The sequence below is a fragment of the Bos grunniens genome, chromosome X (genome assembly GCF_055505025.1).
Source record: "Bos grunniens cultivar Pamir isolate PY7600 chromosome X, Bosgru_T2T1.0, whole genome shotgun sequence".
NCBI classification, from domain to species: domain Eukaryota; kingdom Metazoa; phylum Chordata; class Mammalia; order Artiodactyla; family Bovidae; genus Bos; species Bos grunniens.
This window is the reverse complement of record NC_141194.1, coordinates 126,007,747-126,028,428: the sequence shown is the minus strand read 5'-3', so window position 1 is coordinate 126,028,428 and position 20,682 is coordinate 126,007,747. Positions and strand designations below refer to the sequence as shown.

Sequence of the window (20,682 nt, the reverse complement as noted above, 5' to 3'; positions counted from 1 at the left end):
GGAATATACATTTATATCACCTTAAATAGCCAAAACATTTTGAAAAAGGAAAACAGTTGAAGGATTTATCATACCTATTCCAGAAGTCATAAAGCCACAGCAATCAAAACAGTATGCATCTTGTACAAAGATAGTCATGTAGATCAGTGGAACAGATTGAGAAAGTATGAACAAATCCTTAAATTTATGATGAGATGGGTCTTCTATTGTGGCAAAATACACAACAAATGTCGCCATTTTAACCATTTTAAAGTATCAAATTCAGTAGCATGAAGTACATCCCCAATATGTAACCATCACCATTATCTAATTCTAGAATATTTCCATCACCACAGATGAGAACACCATGTGCATTGTCAGTCTTCATTACCTCCCTACCCTACTCCTTGGCAAATAGAAATATGCTTTCTGTCTCTATGTATATACTTTTTATGGGTATTTCATACAAATGGAATCATATGATATGTAACCTTTTATACCTGGCTTCTTAGTGTAATATTTTGTAGTTCATTCACATTATCTGTAGTTCATTCACATTATTGTATGTTTCTTTTAATGGGAGAATAAAATTCCATTTTATGGATATATGACATTTTATTTATCCAGTCATGTGTTTGTGGACATTTGTGTTGTTTCTACCTTTTTGCCATTGTGAATAGGGTTACTATGGACATTCAAGTACAGGTTTTGTTTGAACACCTGATTGCAATTTTGGGGGTCCACAACTAGGAGTAGAATTGCTGGATAACATGTTAATTCTGTGTTTAACTAATGGAAGAACTCACCAAACTGTTTTACATAGAGGCTGCACCATTTACAGTCCCACTTAGTAATGTATGATGATTCCACACTCTCCAACAGTTGTTATTTTTCTTTTCTAATTTACGGTTATCCTAGTATGTGTGAAGCAATTTTCATGTGCATTTCCCTAAGGCTAATGATGTGAAATTGGACTTCCTGGTGGCTCAGACAGTAAAGAATCTGCCTGCAGTGCAGGAGACCAGGGTTTGATCCCTAGGTTGGGAAGATCCCCTGGAGAAAGTAATGGCTACCCACTCCGGTATTCTTGCCTGGAGAATTTCATGGACAGAGGAGCCTGGTGGGCTACAGTCCCTGGAATTGCAAAAGAGTTGGACATGACTGAGCAGCTGACACTTTCAACTTTCAATGATGTGGAGCATCTGTTCATTTGATTGGTAGCCATTTATGTTTTCTTTGCAGAAATATTAGTACTTTGGGATAAATTTGACAAAATTTCTGGAAGACCTGTACACTGAAAATTACAGAAGGAATTAAATACTACAAACATAAATTGATATCTCATGCTCACAGATTTGAACACTCAATATTGCTGGATGGGAGCTCTAGAAAACTGACCTATAGATTCAATGCATTCCCAGTGAAGCAACAGTAGGACTTTGAAAATAAATTGACAAAGTGATTCCACCTTTCCATAGAAATACAAAAGGCTAAGGAGAGCCAAAATTTTTGAAAAAGAACAAAGATGCAGGATTTATACTACTTCATTTCAAAACTTGATATAGATCAACAATAATTCAGTGTGATCTTGGTATAAAGATAGATTTACAGATCAATGGATGAGAACAGAGTTCACAATATACTCAAAACTATATGGACGATTGCCTTTTTTTAAATTTATTTTAATTGGAAGCTAATTAAGAGGTGGATGAAACTATTACACAGAGTGAAGTAAGTCAGAAGGACTATTGCCTTCTGACTGAGGTGTAAATGCAGTACAACAGAGAAAAATAACATTTTCAACAAAATACTGGAAACATTGGAAAAGCACATCTTTAAAAACAAAAAAACTCACATAACATACAAAAATTAACTAGATATCATGAGACAAAACCAAAATACATGCCACCTGCAAAGTACTGCAGTACTGAGAAGCACTACTCCCTGGAAGCTTGAGGGCCAAGAGGTTGACGTACGTGAACTGTGTTGTACAAACAAACTAATGAAGATTCATAATGATGCACCCAAAGCTACACAACTAGTGGGTGGGAGATGCAAGGTAGCAGCCAGGTTTCCTGACTTTCGGCTTAGGCTTTTCTGCACTATTCTGGTCAGTTGCACCCTGTGGCAGATTCCCTCTGATCCCAGAGGACAAGTTCATGCCTTGTTTCTGGGACAAAGCCCCTGTCACATGTCCTTGCATCTAAATCCATGACTTGTGGGACTTCCCTGGAGGTCCAGTAGTTAAGATTTCAGCCTCGGGGGCTCCCCAGGTGGTTCACTGGTTGAGACTCAGCCTGCCAGTGCATGACACATGGCTTCGATCCCTGGTCCGGGAAGATTCCACTTTGCACGGAGCAACGAAGCTGGGCTCCACAACTGTGGAAGCCCTGGTGCCCTAGGTCCTGTGCTCTGAAACGAGAAGTCAGGGCAATGAGAAGTCTGAACGCTGCAAAAAAGAGTATCCCTGGCTCACCGCAGCTAGAGAAAGGCCCACCACAGCAACAAAGACCCAGCTGCTGCTGCTAAGTCACTTCAGTTGTGTCCGACTCTGTGCAACCCCATAGACAGCCTCCCACCAGGCTCCCCTGTCCCTGGGATTCTCCAGGCAAGAACACTGGAGTGGGTTGCCATTTCCTTTTCCAATGCATGAAAGTGAAAAGTGAAAGTGAAGTCGCTCAGTCATGTCCGACTCTTAGGGACCCCATGGACTGCAACCCACCAGGCTCCTCTATCCATGGGATTCTCCAGGCAAGAGTACTGGAGTGGGGTGCCATTGCCTTCTCCAAAGACCCAGCACAGCCAAAGTAAATATATAAATAAAAAATTATAAAGAACCTATGAACTGATTATGTGGTTCTGATATCCATGTTAGTGGAGCATCACCATCTGCTGGTTGATTCCTTGAACTATATCAGAAAGCCCTTGGGGTGTTGTGTTGCCAAAGGCTTCACCACAGACACAGTCACTGCTGCACAGCCAGTTTTGATAAGGTCAAGAGAAGAAAGAGAAGATAGCTTTTGGGGCACAGGAAGGGAGTGGGGGTGGTGGTGGATGTCAACGTGAAGCTATAGAATCTTGTATAACTCGAAAATATATTTGAGCAGCGTCTTCTACTTGTGGATTCCTTGAACTGCATCAGAAAGGTCCAAGGGAGATGTGTTCCTAAGGCCTCAACAACAGGAACAGTCACCTGAGAAGAGTCAGTTTTGATAAGGGCAAGAGGAGAAAGAGAAGTGAGGTCTTGGGGCACAGCATAGGAGTGGGAGGAGCGGATGTCAATGTGAGGCCGTAGAGCCTAGTATAACTCAATAACCTACCATCTGCTGGTGGATCTCATGAAGTACATCAGAAAGCCCTGGGGATGTGTTGGCCACTCATTTTACATCAATCAATGAACACTGACCAAGGGGAACATTGACCACGTGGAAGCAGTCTATCCTCCAGGATAAATCTTTGTTACTGATCAGCTTGATTCAGAGCTGATCAGACGAGCTCCACAGTCTCAGGACCTCAAAAGGCAAGGCACTGGCTGAAGCTTGCAAGGGCGTGATGACTAAAGTTCTGCCTCTGACCTTCCATCCACACCAGCAGTGAGAGCCCTTAAGCCACTTCTGTAGTATATGCTTGCTACTCAAAGTGTGGTCTAGGGACCAGCAGCATTAGCATCACCTGGGAATTTCTGACTCTGAGGCCTCCATCACAGGCCTATTGAACCAGGACTTGCACTTTCATAATATGCCTGGTGATTCCATGCACATTAAAGTTTGAGAAGCACTACGCCCTGGTAGCTTGAGGACCGAGAGGTTAACATAAGTGAACTGTATTTTAAGTGAGTTTAAGGCAAAACTAATACAATTATGTAAAGTTTAAAAATAAAATTTAAAGACTCACAATGATGTACAAAAGCCACAGAACTAGGGGTGGGAGATTCAAGGTTAGCAGCCAGTTTGCTTGATTTTCAGCTCAGGCACTTCTTCACGATTTTGGTCAGTTGCACCCTGTTCATGCTTTGTTTCTTGGACCAAGCTCCCGTCATATGTCTGCATCTAAATCTATGACCTGGGGGAACTTCCACAGTGGTCCAGTAGTTAAGACTTCACCTTCCAGGTCTTCCCTTGGGGTCCCAGTGGTTAAGATTCCACCTGCCACTGCAGGGGACAGAGGTTCAATTTCTGGTACAGGAAGACCCCACATGCCAAGGGGGAACTAAGCCAGGGCGCCACAACTATTGAAGCCATCACTAGGGCCTCTGCTAGGAAACAAGTCACAGCAATGAGAAGCTCATAAAATTGAACCAAGAGAAGCCCTGGATCGCCGCAACTAGATAAAAGCCCACTGAAGCAAGGATGACCCATCACAGTCAAATAAATACATAAATAAAAAAAGGAACCTGTTAACTGATTATGTGCTTCCGATTTCTATGCTAGTGGAGAAGAGCCATCTGCTGGTGGATTCCTTGAATTACATCAGAAGTCCCTTGGAGTATTGTGTTGCTAAGGTCTTCAGACAGAGACAGTCACCCTCGCACAATTTTGATATGGACAAAAGAAGAAAGAGAAGAGAGGTCTTGAGGCACAGGAAGGGAGTGGGAGTAGATATCACTGTGAGACTGTGGAGCCAAGTAGAACTCGAAGAGCTAGTGAATCAGTGCCTTCTGATGGTGTATTCCTTGAACTACATCTGAGAGCCATGGAGGTGTTGTGTCAACAAGGCTTTCAGCGACAGGGAGAGTCACTCCTGCACAGTCACGTTTGATAAGGGCAAGAGAAGAAAGAAAAGACAGGTCTCGGGGCACAGGAAGGGAGTGGGAGAGTAAATGTCAATGTGAGGCTGTAGAGCCAGGTAGAATTCAGGAAATGTAGTGGAGCAGCACCATCTGCTAGTGGATTTGTTCAACTAAATCAGAAAAGCCTGTGGGTATTGTGTTGTCAAGGCCTTCAGTCACAGGGACAGTGCCTACTGCACACCCAGTCTTCAGAAGAGCAAGGTAAGAAAGAGAAGAGAGGTCTTGGGGTACAGAAAGAAAGTAGGGGGAGTATATCTCAATGTGAGACTGTAGATACTTATATAACTGGAAAACTTAGTGGGGCAGCGCCATCTGCATGTAGAATTCTTGAAGGACATCACAAAGCCTTGTGGGTGTTGTGTGTCCATGACCTTCAGGTACAGGAACAGCCATCCAGCACAGACAGTTTTGATATGGGCAAGATGAGAAAGAGAAAGTGGGTGGTCCTAAGATGGTGGAGGAAAAGGATAGGGAGACCACTTTCTCACCCCCAAATTCATCAAAAGATCATTTGAATGTTGAGCAACTTCCACAAAATAATTTCTGAACACTGGCAGAGGACACCAGGCACCCAGAAAAGCAGCCCAATGTATTCAAAAGGAGGTAGGACAAAATATATAAGATGAAAACAGACAAAAGATTTAGGGACAGAGACCCGTCCTGGAAAGGGAGTCGTGAAGGAGAAGTTTCCACACTGTAGAAAACCCTTTCATAGGTGTGTCTGTGGGGAATTTGGGGATCTCAGCGGGCAACATAACAGGACGGGGGGGGATGCCCTACAGAATATGCACCTCACCACAACTACAAGCAGAGATGGAGAAGCGGCACAGACACTCTCTTCCACCAGCAGCAGGTGGGGGCTGGACTGGGAGGTACAGGCTGCATCATCGGTCCTTACGGTAAGGACCGGGCCTGAATGCCCTGAGGACAATCTGAGGAAGCCAATGTGAGATAGCAACCTAAACCGTGGGATTGCTAGAGAGATGAAAACAAAGAAATAAACCTTTCCTGTGAAAGGCTCTAATGCCACACGATGACCCCTGGTGTGCTCACAGAACAAAGGATTGAGCGAATACCAAATGAGAGCAAGCCAGCTGCCATTTAGGGCCCTCCCTCCCCAGTGCCAGAGAGGCAGCTGTGCCACAGCCAGAGCCGGAAGGCAAGGGGCTGCTGCAATCTTGGCCCCAGAGACTGCATCTTCTATCAAACTTTGAGCAGGCTCCCACTTGCTAATCATGTCTTCCTGGGATACTGGACAGTTCACATCTGCCAGGAGTGTCACAACCTGAGATCAGCTCCCCAGAGGAGATACGTAGCACACCTGAGGCTGTCACAGTGCACCTAGGAAACCAAGTGGCCAGGACCGGGGCGGTGCACAAGATGCATGGCCCACCTGGGACAGTGCACTCACCAAGCGCCCAGTTACCTGAGTTGCTCAGACCAGGGAAGGGCACAAAACCCACAGCCCATCTGGGTCTGTGCCCCTGCAGAGCACCCTAGAACCTGAGTGGCTTAGAACCGGGAAGTGCACAAAATGCAGGGCCCACTTGGGACAATGCCCTTGCAGAGCACCCTGGAGCCTGAGCAGGGTGGACCCAGGAAGGACACGCCACCTTGGGCTGTGGCAAACCCAGTGTGGTCCATCCACTGCAAGCACTCCCGACACATGCCAGTGGTATTTGTTTGCAGTGCCATTCCCTCCCCACAACACAACTAAACAAGTGAGCCTAAATAAGGGGCCACCTTCGCCCCCTTGTATCAGGGCAGAAATTAGACATGGAAGAGACTTGCAAACACAGGAAGCCAAAATAAACAAAGAAGGGGGAACCACTCTGGAAGTGACAGGTGCAACAGATTAAAACCCTGCAGTTAATGTTGAGACTGCACTTGAGAGGCACCTATAGACCTTGAAAACAAGATCTCAAGCCAGAGATGAGCCAGAATATATATAAGATATATATGCCAGATATACAAGCCAGAATAAGGGGTTATCTGACTGGTTCCAAATAGGAAAAGGAGTACGTCAAGGCTGTATATTGTCACCCTGCTTATTTAACTTATATGCAGAGTACATCATGAGAAACACTGACTGGAAGAAGCACAAGCTGGAATCAAGATTGCCGGGAGAAATATCAATAACCTCAGATATGCAGATGACACCACTCTTATGGCAGAAAGTGAAGAGGAACTAAAAAGCCTCTTGATGAAAGTGAAAGTGGAGAGTGAAAAAGTTGGCTTAAAGCTCAACATTCAGAAAACGAAGATCATGGCATCTGGTCCCATCACTTCATGGGAAATAGATGGGGAAACAGTGGAAACAGTGTCAGACTTTATTTTTGGGGGCTCCAAAATCACTGCAGATGGTGACTGCAGCCATGATATTAAAAGACGCTTACTCCTTGGAAGGAAAGTTATGACCAACCTAGATAGCACGTATTCAAAAGCAGAGACATTACTTTGCCAACAAAGGTTCATCTAGTCAAGGCTATGGTTTTTTCTGTGGTCGTGTATGGATGTGAGAGTTGGACTGTGAAGAAGGCTGAGCGCCGAAGAATTGATGCTTTTGAACTGTGGTGTTGGAGAAGACTCTTGAGAGTCCCTTGGACTGCAAGGAGATCCAACCAGTCCATTCTGAAGGAGATCAGCCGTGGGATTTCTTTGGAAGGAATGATGCTAAAGCTGAAACTCCAGTACTTTGGCCACCTCATGTGAAGAGTTGACTCATTGGAAAAGACTCTGATGCTGGGAGGGATTGGGGTCAGGAGGAGAAGGGGACGACAGAGGATGAGATGGTTGGATGGCAGCACTGACTCGATGGACATGAGTCTGAGTGAACTCCGGGAGTTGGTGATGGACAGGGAGGCCTGGCGTGCTGCGATTCATGGGGTCGCAAAGAGTCGGACATGACTGAGCAACTGAACTGAACTGAACTGACACTGAACTGACCCCACACTGCCCACAAAAGGTCCAGAGAAATGCCTAGATATATTTTTACTATGATCATTTTTTGATTTTTAAAAATTTTGGTTATTTCTCTTTTAACTTTCTTTTTTTTTTAATTTTATTTTATTTTTAAACTTTACATAATTGTATTAGTTTTGCCAAATATCAAAATGAATCAACAACAGGTATACATGTGTTCCCCATCCTGAACCCTCCCTCCTCCTCCCTCCCCATACCATCCCTCTGGGTCATCCCAGTGCACTAGCCCCAAGCATCCAGTATCGTGCATCGAACCTGGACTGGCATCTCGTTTCATACATGATATTATACATGTTTCAATGCCATTCTCCCAAATCTTCCCACCCTCTCCCTCTCCCACAGAGTCCATAAGACTGTTCTATACATCAGTGTCTCTTTTGCTGTCTCGTACACAGGGTTATTGTTACCCTCTTTCTAAATTCCATATATATGTGTTAGTATACTGTATTGGTGTTTTTCCTTCTGGCTTACTTCACTCTGTATAATAGGCTCCAGTTTCATCCACCTCATTAGAACTGATTCAAATGTATTCTTTTTAATGGCTGAGTAATACTCCATTGTGTATATGTACCACAGCTTTCTTATCCATTCATCTGCTGATGGACATCTAGGTTGCTTCCATGTCCTGGCTATTATAAACAGTGCTGCAATGAGCATTGGGGTACACATGTCTCTTGCCCTTCTGGTTTCCTCAGTGTGTATGCCCAGCAGTGGGATTGCTGGATCATAGGGCAGTTCTATTTCCAGTTTTTTAAGGAATCTCCACACTGTTGTCCACAGTGGCTGTACTAGTTTGCATTCCCACCAACAGTGTAAGAGGGTTCCCTTTTCTCCACACCCTCTCCATCGTTTATTATTTGTAGACTTTTGGATCGCAGCCATTCTGACTGGTGTGAAATGGTACCTCATAGTGGTTTTGATTTGAATTTCTCTGATAATGAGTGATGTTGAGCATCTTTTCATGTGTTTGTTAGCCATCTGTATGTCTCCCTTCTTTTTAAAAAAAAACCTATTTTTTAAAATCAATTCCATATGTATTTTTCATTTTTTGTGATTGATTTTGTTTTGTATTTTTTATATTGTGTTTTTGAGAGTCTAACTTCTATTCTAGGTTTTTAAACTTTGCTTTTTGATATTTGTTATCAATTTTGTACCTTTAAGAATCTAATCTTATCTAGATGCCCATCAGCAGATGAATGGATAAGAAAGCTGTGGTACATATACACAATGGAGTATTACTCAGCCATTAAAAAGAATACATTTGAATCAGTTCTAATGAGATGGATGAAACTGGAACCTATTATACAGAGTGAAGTAAGCCAGAAAGAAAAACACCAATACAGTATACTAACGCATATATATGGAATTTAGAAAGAGGGTAACAATAACCCTGTGTACGAGACAGCAAAAGAGACACTGATGTATAGAACAGTCTTATGGACTCTGTGGGAGAGGGAGAGGGTGGGGAGATTTGGGAGAATGGCATTGAAACATGTATAATATCATGTATGAAACGAGTTGCCAGTCCAGGTTCGATGCACGATACTGGATGCTTGGGGCTGGTGCACTGGGACGACCCAGAGGGAGGGTATGGGGAGGGAGGAGGGAGGAGGGTTCATGATGGGGAACACAGGTATACCTGTGGCGGATTCATTTCGATATTTGGCAAAACTAATACAATAATGTAAAGTTAAAAAAAAAAAAAGAATCTAATCTTCAGTATCCGTTTTCACTTAGGGATATGATTACTGGCTTGATTGCTCTCTCCACTTTTGATTCTCCCTTTTCTCCTCATGATCACTTCTATCTCCCTCCTCCCTCTTCTCTTCTCTATATAACTCTGTGACTCTCTCTGGGTATTCCTGGCTGTGGAGAGTTGTTTCACCATTAACCTAGGGGTTTTATCTTCTGTGCTGTATGGATAGAGAAGTCTGGAGGCCACTGTAAGAGGAGGACCAAAACCCAGAGGCAGGAGGCCCAACTCCAGAACTTTAGAATGTCAGAGAACTGACTCCAGGGAACATTAATAAACAAGAGCTCACCCAAAAGTCTCCATACCTACACTGCAACCAAGCCCCACTCAAGAGCCAACAAGTTCCAGTGCAAGACACACCAGGTTAATTCTCCAGCAGAACAGGAACACGACCCAAAACATACCAAACCCATAGACACCCCCAAACTCACTACTGGACACTTCATTGCATTCCAGAGAGAAGAGATCCAACTCCACTCACCAGAACACAGACAGAAGTTCCCCCAACCAGGAAACCTTGAAAAGCCACTGGTCCAACCCTACCCACAGGGAGCAGACTCCACAATTAAGAGGGACCACGAACTTCCAGCCTGCAAAAAGGGCACCCCAAACACAGCAATCTAAACAAAATGAAAAGGCAGAGAAATATTCAGCAAGTGAAATAACATGATAAAAACCCACCAAACCAAACAAACGAGGAGGAGATATGGAATCTACCTGAAAAAGAATTCAGAATAATGATAGTACAGATTGTCCAAAATCTTGAAAACAAAATGGAGTTACAGATAAATAGACTAGAGACAAGGATTGAGACAATGCAATAAATGTTTAACAAGGACCTAGAAAAAATAAAGAAGAGCCATTCAATAATGAACAATGCAATAACTGAGATTAATAACACTCTGTAGGGAACCAACAGTAGAATAACTGAGGCAGAAGAGAGGGTAAGTGAGGTGGAAATAGAATGGTGGAAATAAATGAAAAAGAGAGGAAAAAAGAAAAAGGAATGAAAAAAAATGAAGACAACCTCAGAGGCCTCTGGGACAACGTTAAATACCCCAATTTTTGAATCATAGGTGTCCCAGAAGAAGAAGAAAAAAAGAAAGGGCATGAGAAAATACTTGAGGAGATAATAGTTGAAAACTTTCCTAAAATGGTGAAGGAAATAGCCACCCAAGTCCAGAAACCCAGAGAGTCCCAAACAGGAGAAACCCAAGGCAAAACACCACAAGACACATCACATATTAATCACACTAACAAAGATCAAACACAAAGAGCAAATATTAAAAGCAGCAAGGTAAAAGCAAAAAATAACACATGAGGGAATCCCTATAAGTATAATAGTTGATCTTTCAATAGAAACACTTCAGGCCAGAAGGGAACAGCAGGACATAAAGCGATTACAACCTAGATTAAACCTACAACCTACAACCAAGATTACTCTACCCAGCAAGGGTCTCATTCAGATATGAAGGATAAATCAAAAGCTTTCAGTTCAGTTCAGTTGCTCAGTCATGTCTGACTCTTTGTGACCCCATGGACTGCAGCACGTCAGGCCTCCCTGTCCATCACCAACTCCCGGAGTTTACTCAAACTCATGTCCATTGACTTCGTGATGCCATCCAACCATCTCATCCTCTGTCATCCCCTTCTTCTCTCACCTTCAATCTTTCCCAGCTTCAGGGTCTTTTCAAACGAGTCAGCTCTTCACATCAGGTGGCCAAAGGATTGGAGTCTCAGCTTCAACATTTATCCTTCCAATAAACATTCAGGACTGATTTCCTTTAGGACGGACTGGTTGGATCTTCTTACAATTCAAGGGACTCTCAAGAGTCTTCTCCAACACCACAGTTCAAAAGCATCAATTCTTCAGTGCTCAGCTTTCTTTACAGTCCAACTCTCACATCCATACATGACTACTGGAAAACCCATAGCCTTAACTAGATGGAACTTTGTTGGCAAAGTAATGTCTCTGCTTTTTAATATGCTATCTAGGTTGGTCATAACCTTCCTTCCAAGGAGTAAGTGTCTTTATTTCATTGCTGCAGTCATCATCTGCAGTGATTTTGGAGGCCCAAAAAATAAAGTCTGACACTGTTTCCACTGTTTCTCCATCTATTTCCCATGAAGTGATGGGACCAGATGCCATGATCTTCATTTTCTGAATGTTGAGCTTTAAGCCAACTTTTTCACTCTCCACTTTCACTTTCATCAAGAAGCTCTTTAGTTCCTCTTCACTTTCTGCCATAAGGGTGGTGTCATCTGCATATCTGAGGTTATTGATATTTCTGCCAGCAATCTTGTTTCCAGCTTGTGCTTCATCCAGCCCAATATTTCTCATGATGTACTCTGCATAGAAGTTAAATAAGCATGGTGACAATGTATAGCCCTGACGTACTCCTTTTCCTATTTGGAACCAGTCTGTTGTTCCATGTCCAGTTCTAACTGTTGCTTCCTGACCTCCATACAGATTTCTCAAGAGGCAGGTTAGGTGCTCTGGTATTCTCATCTCTTTCAGAATTTTTCCACAGTTTATTGTGATCCACACAGTCAAAGGCTTTGGCATAGTCAAGAAAGCAGAAATAGATGTTTTTCTGGAACTCTCTTGCTTTTTCCATGATCCAGTGGATGTTGGCAATTTGATCTCTGGTTCCTCTGCCTTTTCAAAAACCAGCTTGAACATCTGGAAGTTCACGGTTCACATATTGCTGAAACCTGGCTTGGAGAATTTTGAGCATTACTTTACTAGCGTGTGAGATGAGTGCAATTGTGCGGTAGTTTGAGCATTCTTTGGCATTGCCTTTCTTTGGGATTGGAATGAAAACTGACCTTTTCCAGTCCTGTGGCCACTGCTGAGTTTTCCAAATTTGCTGGCATATTGAGTGCCAGCACTTTCACAGCATCATCTTTCAGGATTTGAAATAGCTCAACTGGAATTCCATCACCTCCACTAGCTTTGTTTGTAGTGATGCTTTCTAAGGCCCACTTGACTTCACATTCCAGGATGTCTGGCTCTAGGTGAGTGATCACACCATCATGATTATCTCGGTCATGAAGATCTTTTTTGTACAGTTCTTCTGTGTATTATTGCTTTTTCATCAAAGGCTTTACAGACAAGCAAAACCTGAGAATTTAGTACCAACAAACCAGCTCTTCAACAAATGCTAAAGGATCTTCTCTAGACAGGAAACACAGAAAAGGTTTACAAGATCGAACCCAAAACAACAAAGTAAATGGTAATTGGATCATATTTTTCAATAATTACCTTAAATGTAAATGGTTAAATGCACCAACCAAAAGACAAAGACTGGCCGAAAGGATACAAAAACAAGACCCCTATATATGCTGTCTACAAGAGACCCACCTCAAACCTAGGGACACATACATGCTGAAAGTGAGGAGCTGGAAAAGGATATTTCATGCAAATGGAGACCAAAAGAAAGCAGGAGTAGCAATACTCATATCAGATAACACAGACTTTGAAATAAAGACCATGATAAGAGACAAAGAGGGACATAACATAATGATCAAGGGATCAATCCAAGAATTAGATATAACAATTATAAACACATATGCAGCCAACATAGGAGTACCTCAACATGTAAGACAAATGGTAATAAGTATGAAAGGGGAAATTAACAGTAACACAATAACAGTAAGAGATTTTAATACCCTCCTCACACCTATGGATAGATCAACCAAACAGAAAATTAGCCAGGAAACATTAGCTTTAAATGATTCAATGGACCAGTTAGACCTAATTGATATCTACAGGGCACTTAACCCCAAAACAATGGATTTCACCTTTTTCTCAAGTGCACACGGAACATTCTCCAGGATAGATTACATATTGGGCCACAAATCTAGCTTTGGTAAATTTTTAAAAATTGAAATCATTTCAAGCATCTTTTCTGATCACAGTGCAGTAAGATTAGATGTCAACTACAGGGGAAAAAAAACTATTAAAAATACAAACATATGGAGGCTAAACAACACACTTCAGAATAACCAACAGATCACAGAAGAAATCAAATAGGAAATCAAAATATACACAGAAACAAATGAAAATGAAAACTCAACAATCCAAAACCTATGGGATTCAGTAAAAGCAGTGCTAAGAGGGAGGTTCATAGCAATACACGCCTACCTCAAGAATGAAGAGAAACATCGAATAAACAACCTAACTTTACATGTAAAGCAACTAGAAAAAGAAGAAAAGAAAGACCCCAAAGCTAGTAAACGGAAAGAAATCATAAATAAGAGCAGAAATAAATGAAAAAGAAATGAAGGAGACTATAGCAAAAATCAACAAAACTAAAAGCTGGTTATTTAAGAAGATAGATAAAATAGACAAACAGTCAGACTCATCAAGAAAAAAAGGGAGAAGAATCAAATCAATAAAATTAGAAATGAAAATGGAGAAATCACAACAGACAACAGAGAAATACAAAAGATCATAAGAGACTACCATTAACAATTATATGCCAGTAAAATGGACAACTTGGAAAAAATGGAATTCTTAGGAAAGCATAACCTTTAAAAACTGAATCAGGAAGAAATAGAAAATCTTAACAGACCCATCATGAGCACAGAAATCAGAACTGTAATAAAAAATCTTCAACAAACAAAAGCCCAGGAACAGACAGCTTCACAGGTGAATTCTATCAAAAATTTAGAGAAGCACTAACACCTATCCTACTCAAACTCTTCCAGAAAATTGCAGAGGAAGGTAAACTGCCAAACTCATTCTATGAGGCCACCATCACCCTAATACCAAAACCAGACAAAGATGCCACAGAAAATAAAACCACAGGACAATATCACTGATGAACATAGATGCAAAAATTCTCAACAAAATTCTAGCAAACAGAATCCAACAACATAATAAAAAGATCATACATCATGACCAAGCGGGTTTTATCCCAGGAATGCAAGTGTTCTTCAATATTTACAAATCAATCAATGTGATACACCATATTAACAAATTGAAAGAGAAAACCATATGATTATCTCAATAGTTGCCAAGAAAGCCTTTGACAAAATTTAACACCCATTTATGATAAAAACTCTCCAGAAAGCAGGCATAGAAGGAACATAACTCAACATAATAAAAGCCATATATGACAAACCCACAGCAAACATTATCCTCAATGGTGAAAGATTGAAAGCATTTCCTCTAAAATCAGGAATAAGACAAGGGTACCCACTCTCACCACTACTATTCAACATAGTTTTAGAAGTCCTAGCCACAGCAATCAGAGAAGAAAAAGAAATAAAAGGAGATTTGGGAGACTGGCATTGAAACATGTATAATATCATGTATGAAACGAGTCGCCAGTCCAGGTTCGATGCACGATACTGGATGCTTGGGGCTGGTGCACTGGGACAACCCAGAGGGAGGGTATGGGGAGGGAGGAGGGAGGAGGGTTCAGGATGGGGAACACAGGTATACCTGTGGCGGATTCATTTCGATATTTGGCAAAACTAATACAATATTGTAAAGTTTAAAAATAAAATAAAATTTAAAAAAAGAAATAAAAGGAATCCAGATTGGAAAAGAAGAAGTAAAACTCTCACCGCTTGCAGATGACATGATCCTCTACATTGAAAACTCTAAAGACACCATCAGAAAATTACTGGAGCTAATCAATGAATATAGTAAAGTTGCAGGATATAAAATTAATACACAGAAATTCCTTGCATTCCTATACACTAGCAAAGGAAAAAACAGAAAGAGAAATTAAGGAAATAATCCCATTCACCAGTGCAACAAAAAGAATAAAATACTTAGGAATAAATTTACGTAAAGAAACAAAAGACCTATATATAGAAAATTATAAAACACTGGTGAAAAAATCAAAGATGACACAAATAGATGGACAAACATACTATGTTTGTGGATTGGAATAATCCATATAGTGAAAATGAGTACCCCCAAAGGAATCTATAGATTCAACACAATCCCTATCAAGCTACCAATGGTATTTTTTACAGAACTGGAACAAATAATTTCACAATTTGTATGGTAACAGATAAAATCTCGAATAACCAAAGCAATCTTGAGAAAGAAGAATGGAACTGGATAAATCAACCTTCCTCACTTCAGACTATACCAGAAAGCCACAGTCATCAAGACAGTATGGTACTGGGACAAAGTCAGAAATATAGATCAATGGAACAAAATAGAAAGCACAGAGATAAATCCACATATCTATGGACACCTTATCTTTGACAAAGGAGGCAAAAATATACAATGGAGAAAGATAATCTCTTTAATAAGTGATACTGGGAGAACTGGTCAATCAAGTGTAAAAGAATGAAACTAAAACACTTTCTAACACCATACACAAAAATAAACTCAAAATGTCTGTTTCTCCATTGCTGCCCTGCAAATAAATTCTTAAGTATCATTTTTCTATATTCTGCATATATGCATTAGTATATGATATTTATATTTCTCTTACTGACTTACTTCACTCTGTATAATAGGCTCTAGGTTCATCCACCTCATTAGAACTGACTAAAATGCATTTTTAAAAAATTTTGTTGTTTTCTGTCAAACCTCAACATGAATCAGCCATAGGTATACATATATCTCATCCATTTTGAACCTCCCTCCCATCTCCGTCCCCATTCCATCCCTCTAGGTTGATACAGAGCCCCTGTTTGAGTTTCCTGAGCCATACAGCAAATTCCCGTTGACTATCTATTTTACACATGGTAAGGTAAGTTTCCATGTTACTCTTTCCATTCATCTCACCCTCTCCTCCCCTCCCCCCACGTCCATAAGTCTATTCTCTATGTCTGTTTTTCCACTGCAGCCCCGTAAATAAATTCTTCAGAACCATTTTTCTAGATTCCATATATGTGTGTTAGAATACAATATTTATCTTTCTCTTTCTGAATCACTTCACCCTGTATAATAGGTTCTAGGTTCATCCACCTTATCAGAACTGACTCAAATGTGTTCCTTTTTATGGCTGAGTAATATTCCACTGTGTATATGTACCACAACTTCTTTATCTATTCATCTGTCGATGGACATCTACATTGCTTCTATGTTCTGGCTATTGCAAATAGTGCTGCAATGAACAATGGGATACATGTGTAATAGACTTATGGACATGGGGAGAGGAGAGGAGAAGGTGATGTGTATGGAGAGAGTAACGTGGAAACTTACATTACCATATGTAAAATAGATACCCAATGGGAATTTGCTGTATGGCTCAGGAAACTGAAACAGGGACTCTGTATAAACCTAGAGGGGTGGGATGGGGAGGGAGATGGGAGGGAGGTTCAAAATGGAGGGCGTATATATATACCTATGGCTGATTCATGTTGAGGTATGACAGAAAACAAAATTCTATAAAGCAATTATCTTTCAATTAAAAAATAAAGAAATTTTAAAAATAAATAAATTAAAAAACAAAGAAAAAAGTTTTGTTAAGAGGATGGTTTCATATATTGTGTGCTTTTTACCACAATAAAAAAGCACTAACTTTAAAAAAAAAAAATTAAATAAATAAACTCAAAATGTATTAAATATCTAAATGTAAGACCAGAAACTATAAAACTCTTAGAGGAAAACATAGGCAGGACACTTTCTGACATAAATCACAGCATAATCCTCTATGGTCCACCTCCCAGAGTAATGGAAATAAAAACAAAAATAAACCAATGGGATCTAATCAAACTTAAAAGCTTTTGCACAATGAAGGAAACTATAAGAAAGATGAAAAGGCAACCTTCAGAATGGGAGAAAATAATAGCAAATGAAACAACTGACAAAGAATTAATCTCCAAAATATACAAGCAGCTCATGCAGCTCAATACCAGAAAAACGAACGTCCCAATCAAAAAGTGGGCCAAAGAACTAAACAGACATTTCTCCAAAGAAGACATACAGATGGCTAATAAACACATGAAAAAAGATGCTCTACCTCACTCATTATCAGAGAAATGCAAATCAAAACCACACTGAGGTACCATATCACACTGGTCAGAATGGCTGCCATCAAAAAATTTACAAACAATAAATGCTGGAGAGGGTGTGGAGAAAGTGTAACCCTCTTACACTGTTGGTGGGAATGCAAACTGGTACAGCCACTATGGAGAACAGTGTGGAGATTCCTTTAAAAACTGGAAATAGGACTGCCATATGACCCAGCAATCCCACTGCTGGGCATACACACCAAGGAAACCAGAATTGAAAGAGACACATGTTCCCCAATGTTCATTGCAGCACTGTTTACAATAGCTCGGACATGGAAGCAATTTAGATGTCCATTGGCAGATGAATGGATAAGAAAATTTTGGTCCATATACGGAATGGAATATTACTCAGCTATAAAAAAAGAATGCATTTGAGTCAGTTCTAATGAGGTGGATCAAACTGGAGCCTATTATAAAGAGAGAAGTCAGAAAGAGAAACACTAATACAATATATTGATGCATAATTGGAATTTAGAAAGACGGTAACGATGATCCCATATGCAGGGCAGCTTCGAGAGGGACACAGATGTAAAGAACAGACTTTTGGACTATGGAAGAAGGCAAGGGTGAGATGATTTGAGAGCATAGCATTGAAAAATGTATATTACCATATGTAAAATGGATGACCAGTGCAAGTTCACTGCATGAAGCCGGGCACTCCAAGCCAGTGCTGTGGGATGGCCCAGAGGGATGGGATGGGAAGGGAGGAGGGAAGGGGGTTCAGGATGGGGGTACACATCTGTACATGTGACTGATTCATGTCGATGTATGCAAAAACCACCATATTGTAAAGCAATTAAAATTAATTAAATTTAAAATCCAATTAAATTAATCGATTAACAAAAAAAGAATTTTTTGATGTGGACCATAGTCTTTTTTTCATTTTTAAAGACTTTTTTGAATTTGTTACAATATTGCTTCTGTTTTATGTTTGGGATTTTTGGCTGCAAGGCATGTGAAATCTTAGCTCTCTGACTGGGGATCGAATCCACATCTCCTGCATTGGAAGGCAAAGTCTTAACCACTGGATCACCAGAGACCTGCCTAAATGTTATTTAAAACCAGTGCTATCCATAGAAAAGGGGGAAGATGGGAGCCATGCACCTAGTGGGGAGTGGGGACCGTGCTCTGCAAGTCTCCCCCTGCAATGGTGTGGTAGGCATGTGGTTGGAGTCCTGAAGGCACAGACCAACAATCAAAGTAATATATACATCAGTATTACTCTACATCTTTACCTCTGATACACTGTTGTCCATTCTTGCTTTGCAGACATTGTTGAGATCACAAACCATGTCCATCCATGAGTCTCCATTATCTGAGTCGGAAATGAAACAGAGCAGTACCCTATGGTCCTTCTCCCCATGTATTCCACCTGCCTTTTGTCTGTGAAACAACTTTAGCCAAAGAATAAGTTTAATCAGAGAGGTGAGAAAATACAGAAGCAAAGAAAAACAGTCAAACAGGACAGAGCAATAGCAGTTTGTCAGTAAGCAAAGTCAAGGATCTTTAGTTCCTTCTCAAGGGCTATAGATAATATTCTGAGCCATATCCTGTGAACTGTCTTGTAGCTACTGGAACTCCCAGGAGGTGGAAGAAATTAACTACATGATGACCATACTGTAGCCACAGCATGTGCGTGCAAAGTCCCTTCAGTCATGTCCGACTCTTTGCGACACTATGGACTGTAGCCCGCCAGGCTCCTCTGTCCATGGGATTCTCCAGGCAAGAATACTGGAGTGGTTTGCCACACCCTCCTCCATGGGTTCATAACAAGCTGCCACAGGTCTGAGAAATGGCCTCAAGGAAATGGGAACAAATCGACCCGGGAACTGAAGATTGTGTGCTAAGTCATTTCAGTCGTGTCCAACTCTTTGTGACACTATGGACTGTAGCCCACCAGGCTCCTCTGTCCATGGGATTCTCCAGGCAAGAATACTGGAGTGAGAACTCATTCCCTTCTCCAGGGGATCTTCCCCACCCAGGGATCGAACCAGCATCTTTTACGTCTCCTGCATTGTCAGGTGGGTTCTTTACCACTAGAGTCACCTGGGAAGCATGGAACTAAAGATTAATTATACTTAAAACAATCAAGATGATGCTGGTCAGACCACTGCACGGCCAATTTCAAGATGATCATCAGAGCTGACTGTGCTGTTTCTGCATGTAGCTCCCTCTCTCCATCTATAAAAGCTCTTGCCCAGTGGTTGTCAGTGGGGGAAAGTCGGCCTTTGGACAGACAGATATCCACCCTCCCCCCACTCCCACCTCCCCCACTCGCCTATCCCCCCACCTCCCACCTCCCATTGATAGCATCCAAAGTAAAGCAAACTTCCCTTTCTACCCACCTGTCCTTTTTATTGGTTTTTGAGCAGCGAGCAGCCAGACCCCCCAAGTTTTGGTAATAGAAGGACCTTTGGCTCACTCTCACTAAATCTAATCTTCAAGCCTGAGTTTCCTCAGCCACAAGATGGGAACCATACTTTGCCATCAGTGATGTCCTGAGGATCAAGTGTGATTATCTTTGTAAAGTGCTCAGCACACAGGAGATGCTCAAGGGATTAGTACACCACATGCTTATTTTGGAGCAGAACATTCTGGGGCTTGTTTTAGCATTTCTTCCTCCCTGATTGTCTTCCCATCCCTCATCCCTCTCCCCACTTCCTTCCAAGCTTTCTGGACTTATTTGTCATTTCCTTTCATTGTTTTTCTTTCCCAGAACAGCAAATTTCCTCAGAGATTACATGGGCTTCTCTTTGGAAATCACATGTCTTTAGTCCTGCTGTGAAGCAAGAGGCAGCCCAGGACTCCAGGCTGTTCCTTGCTGGGAGCAACATTCTGCTCTGGTCCACTCAGACACCTCATGTAGAGGCTGACATGGCTTCACATCTGCACCTGTGAGTCACTTCGGGTGTGAACTCTGTGCAGGCCAGAGGGTGCCTGTTACCTGGCAGTGCCAGAAAGGTCTCTACTCTTTCTCTTTCTATATAAAAGTTACTTCTTTTCCAGGCAGTGATTAATTAGTTGAAGATCAGGTGAAGATTTTTGCCAATTTGGGGCAAAGCCATTGACTTCAACTCTATGGATTATCTATGTAGAATGCAATTTTGCTAGTACTTGAAAAAGCAGAACATACAAAAAGGCTGGATGTGTTCAATTTTTATTCTTTTTGAAACCACTTGTCTAACTA

At 41.3% G+C, this 20,682-nt stretch overlaps 1 long non-coding RNA gene across 1 annotated transcript; it reads right to left on the bottom strand.

Annotated features, from left to right (window-relative positions):
• LOC147341319 (uncharacterized) lies at positions 1-18,889 on the bottom strand. The gene is made up of 2 exons (XR_015159593.1): positions 18,731-18,889; positions 1-2,391 (listed from the first exon to the last, which is right to left on the bottom strand). It is a non-coding gene; the product is annotated as an uncharacterized LOC147341319 (long non-coding RNA).
• Positions 18,890-20,682: the final 1,793 nt, after the last annotated feature.